A 7,216-nucleotide genomic window follows, 5' to 3' on the forward strand; every position below is an offset into this window, starting at 1 on the left:
AGGCCCCTGTATATGCATGCTGCTGGGCCCCGGGTTGGGAGTAGGGGAATTATTTTGTTTAATAATAAAGTTTTTGGTTTATCAAATGGGGAAAAACTGGCTGAGCTTGGAGCCCCCCAGGCACTCTAGGGGGTAACAGCACCTTCTGCACTCTTGGGGGGCAGCCCCCTGCCGCCCATCGGTAGGAGCAAGAGCACATGCTGGGCTCGCATCTGTGTCGGGCAGGTCCCTATCCGGGGCATGGGCTCTGCGGCCAGGGGCCATGGGCCCCCCTAGGGCTCAGGGCATGGGGGCATCGCTGCCTCATGCTGACACCCCTTGCAGGGTCAGGGCCAGCTCCGGGGGTCGGGGGCAGCAGGGTGCCCCAGGCAAGGCCGTGGGGTGGGCCCCCGGCTTTGCCAGACAGAAGCCGCAGCAGGAGGGGCCCCCTGAGCCCCAGGGACTGTGCCCACAGCCTCATCCTGCGCTCACAGCCGCTAGCTTGGAGGGTGTTGACTAGTGGGGCGCTGCAGGTTGGGGGTATGGGGTGTTGGCAGAGCTGGGGCGGGGCAGTGGGTCAGGAGTGAGGGGCGGGGGCTAAACGGGGGCCCATGCATCGAATGGGGGCTAGGGATGGGGGCTGCAGGTTGGGAGTAAGGGGTGAAGGCTGTGGGTTGAGAATGGGGGCATGGGTGGGGGGCTTTCCTTTCCTGTTTATGGCCCCGGGGGGGCATTAAGACAGATCAGATCTAAGGGCCAGCTCCCCCTCCCCCTCCTGCTGGGGATGGGGGGGTGTTTACCCACCTGCTGGGGCTTGGCCCAGTCAGATTCCACAGCTCCCCAGGAATGAGCCCCTCCCGGGATTCCTGGATTCCCCCCTCCCAACTTTGCTCCCTGAAACAGCCCTCCCTGCTGTGGGCCCAAAGTGGGGGGGGTCTGCTCTGACATTCCCCCCCATGTGGGCTCAGCACCCCTCCGTCCCCCCAAAGGCGCTGGTGGGGTGGGAGTGGGGGGATCACGTGGGCTCAGCCCCTCACCCGCGCTGCCCCCCTCCCCAGAGGTGGCCGCATTCTGGTGGTGCCTCACAGTGCCCCAGGGCTGCCCCCCGTTCTCTGGACGGTGACCCCCATCTCAGCCAGGTCGGGGGGCGCCCCCCCACTCCCTCCCACTGGGGCCCTAGAGACTGGACCAACCAGAGTGCCTGGGGCAGTGTCAGGCATTTAATGGGTGTCAAGCACTGTACATGGGGCAGGGGTGCAGCCCAGCCCCCTGGAGCCAGCCCCCCCCCCCCCACCGCAGGCCCTGAGGCCCCTCCCAAGCTGATGTCAGAAGCGTGTGTGTGACCTTGCTCGCTGTGATGTCACGGTGACTGCGCGGGCCCCAGCGCGGGAAGGGGGATTTGGCAGCTGCCCCCATGTTCACTCTGGGGTCCAGGCATCAGCCCCCCCCCCCCCAGGACAGGGGGTCTCAGTGCCGTGTGTTTAGTTCTAGCCACCTCCAACCCCCCCACACCCCGAGCCTCCAGCTGGGCCGGCAGTCCCAGGACTGGCCGCTCCATCATTCCTGGTGCAGAGCCATGAGGGAGGAGGCCTGGGGGCAGGGGGTCCCCACACCCCCGCCCCCTGGGTCACAATGACTGGCTTTTCCAGCAGGAGTGGCTGTGGAAATTTGAGACTCCTGGGGGTGTCTCCACGGGTGTGTCCGGGTGCTCTGGGGGGGTGTCTCTGTGGATGACTGGGGTTCTCTGTGGGGGGGGGGCATCTCCTTGGGTGTTGGGGTGCTCCGGGGGAGGTGTCTCTGCGGGTGTCTGGGGGTGCGTCTCCATGGGTGTCTGGGGGAGGTGTCAACGCAGGTGCCCAGGGTGCTCTGGGGGGGCGTCTCCATGGTGCTCTGGGGGAGGTGTCTCTGCAGGTGTCTGGGAGGGGTGTCTGCACGGGTGTCCAGGGTGCTCTGGGGGGGGCGTCTCCGCGGGTGTCCGGGGTGCGGTCATCGAGGGTGTCTTGGGTGCTTTGGGGGAGCATCTCCATGTGTGGCTGGGGTGTTCCGGGTGGGGGCATCTCTGTGGGTGTCCATGGTGCTCTGGGGGGGGCATCTCTGCAGGTGTCTGGGGTGCTTGGGGCTGGGGGTGTCTCTTCGACCCAAAGTTTCCCAGGATGGCATTCTCAGTCGCGAAATGCCGAACTCCAGGCGTCTCACGGCGACTGTCTCAAAGTTCCCGGTGGAGAGGGATGGCCCTGGCTGTGCCCCGGGTGTCTGGGCTGCCTGGGGAAAACCCACCCGGCCCGTGGGGATGCGAGGGTCCACCCTGGAGGAACCCAGCGCTTTGGGGCCGCGTGATCAGGGCCACCTGGGCCCTTTCAGAACATTCCTAAGGGCGAAACATTCCCAGCTGGCCTCAGCGGCCGGACTTGGGACCTTTCCCACCCGATGGAAAATCCTGGCTTGGACCCGCGCTGCCTCGTGCATCCGCCGTGAGTCTCCAGGTGTGTGTGTGTGTGTGTGAATTGTGTGCACACGGTGTGGAGTGTTTGCATGTGTGCCCACGAGCGCTGCCTCAGTTTCCCTCCGTCCCCCATAGCAGCTGCGCCGCCCCTCCCCGCGGCCCCCTCACTCCTGCTTGACAGGGCCCAGCTGGGCCCCGCGGCCCTTGGGCCGCTTGCCCTGATGGGTCTTGACGTGCTTGGCCAGGTGGTCGCTGCGCATGAAGTGCTTCCCGCAGCCCTGGCACCCGAAGCGCTTCTCGCCCGTGTGAGTCCGCAGGTGGCGCTGCAGCTCGTCCGAGCGGGTGAAGCTCTTCCCGCAGTACAGCCAGGTGCAGACGAAGGGGCGCTCGCCCGCGTGCCAGCGCAGGTGGGCCTTCAGGTGGGACGTCTTCCCGTAGACCTTCCCGCAGCCCGGCAGGTGGCACACGTGCTGCTTCTTCCTGCCCGGCTCCTCGGCGCCTGCCTGGCAGTTGGGGCACCTGCAGCGCCGGCAGCGCCGGGCCGGGCCCAGCAGCCCCTTGGGGGAGCTGGCCAGCAGGGCCGGGAGCGGGGGCTGTGGCCCCAGCATCAGGGGCCGGCTCAGGTGGAAGGCGGGCAGGTGGCCCGGGGTGGGCTGCTGCAGGCTCCACCAGGGGGCATCTTCGGCGTGGCCCCCCGGGGGGGCGGCAGCTGGGGCGCTGGGGGGCCCGGGGCCCAGGGGCCGGGGGGCCATGCCGCCGGAGTTCTGCAAGAAGCTGGGGAAGTCCTGAGCCTCAGGGAAGTGGTAGGCGGAGCTGGGCGGCCCCTGAGGAGCCAGGACCTTGACGGGCGACAGCTCGAAGGAGTAGGTGTGCTCAGCCGGTGGGGTCAGGGGCAGCTCGTGGGAGCCCGGGGCCCCGTGCCCAGGGTACTGCGCCTTGGGCAGCCCGAAGGCCATGGCAGGGGCACTCAGCCCAGAGCCGGCTGGCACCTCGTTGCTCCAGAGTTGAAACATCCCAGCAGGGCCACCCACAGCCTCAGAGGCAGCCGGGGCGAGGAGGGTCCCACAGCGGCTGCCAGGAATGCCAAGGAGGGGTGGTGGGGAGCAGCTTGCTCGGGGGAGGAGACGGGGGTCCTGTCCTGGGGCAGAGAGAGCCAGAGTCAGGCAGGGCCGGACCCAGCAGCGAGAACAACCCCCCGCCCAGTACCAGCCCTGCAGCATCCCCCCCCCCACCCCTGCATCACCTGCCCCCTCACCCTGAGCATCTTCCCCCCCCCCCGCACCAGAGCATCACCCCCCAGCCCCTGCATCACCTGCCCTCTGAGCATCTTCCCCCCCTGCACCAGAGCGTCACCCCCCCAGCCCCTGCATCACCTGCCCCCCACCCTGAGCATCTTCCCACCCGCTGCACCAGAGCATCACCCCCCCCAGCCCCTGCATCACCTGCTCCCCCCCCAGCCACAGCAACCCTCTCCTCTGCCAGAGCATCACCCACCCGCCTTCCCATCACAGCATCACACCCCCCAGCCACGCACCGCAAGCTGCAGCATCACCCACCTGGGGCACTCCCCTCCCCAGCTCCACCAGTCCTGCCTCCAGGGGGTGCCCACGGCCCCACAGAACAGAACCCACTCCACAGCCCCAGCTACTCATTAGCCTCTGATGCGAATGTCCCGGGGCACCGCAGCAGGACTGACCCACCCCCAACCCCAGCTGGCTCCTGCCCTTCCCAGCTTCCTGCCTGGAGAGGCAGCGGGTGGGGGCAGGAGGCTGGATGCGGAAGGGGCTGCATGGTTCCTGGGCGACCCCCGGGCAACGCTGGGCACAGCTCAGACTAGTCTGGGGGGCCCAGCACTTTGCCCGAGTGGAGCCAAGCACAGTTCTGGGGCGGGAGCTGGGGGTCTGGAGCTGCAAACTCCTCCCCCTACCCTGGCAGCCATGCCAGCGGCTGTGTGTGCCCTGCCCAGGGCAGGTCAGGCCCCTGGGGGGCTCCCCCACAGCTGATCAGCCTCAGGATGGGAATATATCCCAGTCAATGATACCCTCCCGGTGCCAGCCCCCAACGCCTGCGCCCTAAGAGATGCCAACCAAGTCATGCCAGCAAAGCGGCACTCTGTGTCGCTAGCAGCCCCTGGGGTGACTAGAAAGCTGAGGGGTTTGCAAAGCTGGGTTATTAACCCAAGCCCCGATGACTGTCCCCCTGCCCAGCCCATCTGCACAGGGGAGGGCGTTACACTGAGCCTGCCACTGCCCTGTCCGGGATACCCAGCAGGGTCCGGTCTCGTCCGTCTGACAGGCTGTTTCCACCAGGAGATGTTTTACCTTGGAGATCCCGGAGTGTTTCTCTCTAGAGTTTGAGAACTTTGCTTTGCCACGCAGTCCCGTGCCATGGGAGGGCTCGCCCACCAGGCCCCAGCCCGGTCCCATGGGTGCTGCTCTGGGGTCCCCACTGAACTCACTCCAGTTTTCACCCGGGTATCTGGGAGCAGAGTCTGGCCCAGAGGTTGGGGGCTCTTCACTAGGTGACCCCTGCACCACAAGGGGGACGTGGAGACCTCCCTGTGCATCCTCTGTCACCAGTGGTTTGGGCATGGGGGCACCCACCCTGATGCACACGTGTGAGGGGCGAGCCAGCCCACTGGGCTATAAATGGGACAAGGGGGCTCAGCTGAGGTTCCAGGGGAACCAGAGCCCTGGGGAGAGGCGGGTGGCAGGGGCTGCAGTGGAGAAGGCTCTCGCACGGGAGCCCAGCGAGAGCTGAGGCGGCAGCTCCAGATTTGCAGAGTGACTCATGCCCTGTGATGGGGGGGGTCTAAAAATGTGACCCCCCCCCCCCAACCCTAGCCAGAGAGGGAGCAGGACCCACCGCTCAGCTCCCTCTGACAGTCACAGGCTAGAGGATCGTGGGTGCTTGAAGTGGGAATGGCAGCCTGGGGGCCAGGGGACATGGCGCACCCCGGACAGCTGGTGAGCAGTCTGCCTGTCCCAGCGGCCTCTGGGCCTGTGCAACTGGGGTCACAGCCTTGAGCCCAAGTCCCAGCTGGGTAACATCAGCCGCTTGTGGGTTCTGGTCCCTTGGGCTCCAGGGGGCCGGGGCTTCCCACCAGCCCCTCTGGAAGAATGAACTTTTCTAGGCAGGCAGCTGCCCTAGGACTGGGCAGCCCAGTCACGGCCCAGCACCTGGGGCTGGCAGGTAGCTGCCTGTTCCCCGAAGCCCCGGCAGAGGGTGTGTGGCTGGCTGGCTGGCTCCATGTGTGTCTCCGTCTCTGGGTGCGACAGACCCGCTCGGCCCCAGGGGACCCGGGGAAGAAGTCCAAGGGGCGTGGGTCTAACACAGAGGCAAAGCCCGCGGGTTAGCTGCCCTCCGCTGGGCTCAGCTCTGAGTGGGAGGGATCCAGAGGGCGGGCCGGGGTCAGAAGATTGTTCCTGTCCCGTGCCAGGCTAAGCGCAAGGAGAGGATCTTCCATGGGAATCACCTCTCTTTGCTCCCCTCCCTCAAAAAAAACCACCCCCCTCTCGCTTCCGGACAGCGATCTGCCTCCCAGCAAGGCGTGCTCAGGATCGGGGCCCCCGGAGTGCTGTTACATCCCCCCAGCCCAGGGTTCGCCTCCCCGCCCCGCTGCGTGGCAGGGCGCAGGACTTGGGTAGGAAAGGGCGCAGCTCTCCGGGGCGCAAGCAGCATTCCAGCTGGGAAGGCGCCGGGGCGGGGGTGGGGGTCTCTTGGCCCATCCCCAGCCCGCTGGCGCGGGGAGCCGGGAGATCGCCTGAGTTCCCGGCCGGAAGGGAAGCCCCTTACCTGCAGCAGGGCTGGGGTCCGGGAGCTGGTGTCCGTGCGCGCTGCGCCCAGGCTGGCCACGGCCGGGGGCTCAGGGCTGCTCCATGGAGCGCGGCGCGCCGCGGCTCGCAGGCGTCTCCCTCCTTCTCCAGCCGCCGCTTCTCCCCCGGCCGCATCTTTTGGCTTTTCCCCCTGCGCGTAAACTTTTGTTTTTTTTGGGGCTGCCCCCTCAGCCAATCAGGAGTGCGGAGCGGAGGCAGCCTTTGAAGTCCGGGAGCGAACCAATCATTCAACTCGATGGAGGGATTTCAAAGGGGTCTGGCTGGGTCTCCTTTAAGCGCCGGGCTCCCCTGCTGGGCCGCTTGTTATGGATGCAAAGGGGCCGATTGGGCTCGTGTGAAGAGCCCCGGCTGCTCGTTTTATCTCTTGAAAGGTAGAGCGCGAGGTGGGGTTTTTAGGGAGTCGGGGGGGGGGGGAGGGGAATGAGCGCGTGGGATGCAGCAAATGGTTCCTCTTGGGTGGGTGACATGGCAGTCCAGCAGCAGGGCCTGGCCCTGGAGACTCACCCCAGAGCTGGCTGCATCTAGGATAGGGGAGGGAGTTTGTGGGTCCAGGACGCCCCCTGCCCAGTGCCCCCCCTCGCTCTAACCACTGGGCCATCCTGCCTATCTCTGTCTAGTGGCCACCCCAACCTGCACCTTCCTGCTTTGTGGCCATACAGATGCAGGGAGGGACCCACAGGAACCCCCTCAGCTTGGCACCCCAGGATCAGGTGGCCACCGGGTCATTGGGGGCCCACTGCTGCTTGGCTCACTTCGTATCCAGCCTTCGGACACTCCCGGTAACAGAGCCGGGTGTTTTGGACATGCGGGAGATTCCCCCAGCGGCTCTGCACCAGGGAAGGCTGTCACTGACTCACCGATCATGCCCACTCTTGGCCCTGTATGGTCCCTGGGGCGAACCCCCTTCAGTGAGACAGCCCTTCTCGGGGGCCCACTCTCTCTCGGGAGTTAAGCCCCT

The 7,216-nt window shown here is 66.5% G+C and overlaps 1 pseudogene; it reads right to left on the reverse strand.

The window, feature by feature from the left end:
- Positions 1–1,979: 1,979 nt before the first annotated feature.
- Positions 1,980–6,372, reverse strand: LOC141975358 (transcription factor Sp5-like; annotated as a pseudogene).
- Positions 6,373–7,216: the final 844 nt, after the last annotated feature.

Source organism: Natator depressus, chromosome 20, assembly GCF_965152275.1.
Source record: "Natator depressus isolate rNatDep1 chromosome 20, rNatDep2.hap1, whole genome shotgun sequence".
In the NCBI taxonomy this organism is placed as follows: Eukaryota; Metazoa; Chordata; order Testudines; family Cheloniidae; genus Natator; species Natator depressus.